Source organism: Heterodontus francisci, unplaced genomic scaffold (genome assembly GCF_036365525.1).
Source record: "Heterodontus francisci isolate sHetFra1 unplaced genomic scaffold, sHetFra1.hap1 HAP1_SCAFFOLD_43, whole genome shotgun sequence".
NCBI classification, from domain to species: domain Eukaryota; kingdom Metazoa; phylum Chordata; class Chondrichthyes; order Heterodontiformes; family Heterodontidae; genus Heterodontus; species Heterodontus francisci.
This window is the reverse complement of record NW_027141852.1, coordinates 5792993-5794010: the sequence shown is the minus strand read 5'-3', so window position 1 is coordinate 5794010 and position 1018 is coordinate 5792993.

The window sequence follows — 1018 nt, the reverse complement described above, 5'->3', positions numbered from 1 at the left end:
TGAGGGGTGATCTTTTTGAAACGTACAAGATTCTGAGGGGGCTTAACAGGGTGAAGAAGGGTCTCTGACCTGAAACATTAACTCTGCTTCTTTCTTCACAGATGTTGCCAGACCTGCTGAGTATTTCCAGCATTTCTTGTTTTTATTAACAGGGTAGATGTTGAGAAGATGTTTCCACTAGTGCGGGAATCTCAAACTAGGCGACATAGTTACAGAATAAGGGGACACTCATTTAACACTGAGATGCAAAGGAATTTCTTCTCTCAGAGGGTAGTGAATGTCTGGAATTATCTACACCAGACAGTATTGGAGGCTAAATCACTGAAAGTATTTAAAGACGATGTAAATAGATTTTTGAAATATTGCAGAGTTGAGGGCTTTGAAGAGCTGGCATGAAAGAGGAGTTGAGGTCTGGGGCAGATCAGCCATGATCTTACTGAATGGCGGGGCAGGCTTGAGGGGCCGAATGGCCTACTCCTGCTCCTATTTCTTCTGTTCTTATGTTATGTTATATCTAATGTATATGTCAGGATGCACTATGGGAATTAATACTGAAACTTATAAACTCATAATGTGTGTAAATATTGGGCTGATATTTCACTTGAATCTCAGAGTACATTATTGTGGTTAATTCTGTAAGTTTGAAAAGGGAACTCTGTGCCAAAATGAAAACAAGAAATGCTGGAAATACTCAGCAGGTCTGGCAGCATCTGTACAGAGAGAAGCAAAGATAACGTTTCAGGTCAGTGACCTTTCAGATGCTGCCAGACCTTTTGAAAGTCCATGTACACCACATCAACAGCATTGCCCTCATCATCCCTCTCTGTTACCTCATCAAAAAACTCCCGCAGGACATTAAACATAATTTTCCCTTAAGAAATCCATGCTGGCTTTCTTGAATTAACCCACATTTGTCCATGGGACTATTAATTTTGTCCCGAATTATTCTTTCGAGAAGTTTTCTCACCTCCAAAATTGAACTGACTGGGGAGTGAAATGAGGTGAGTTGCTCTAACAG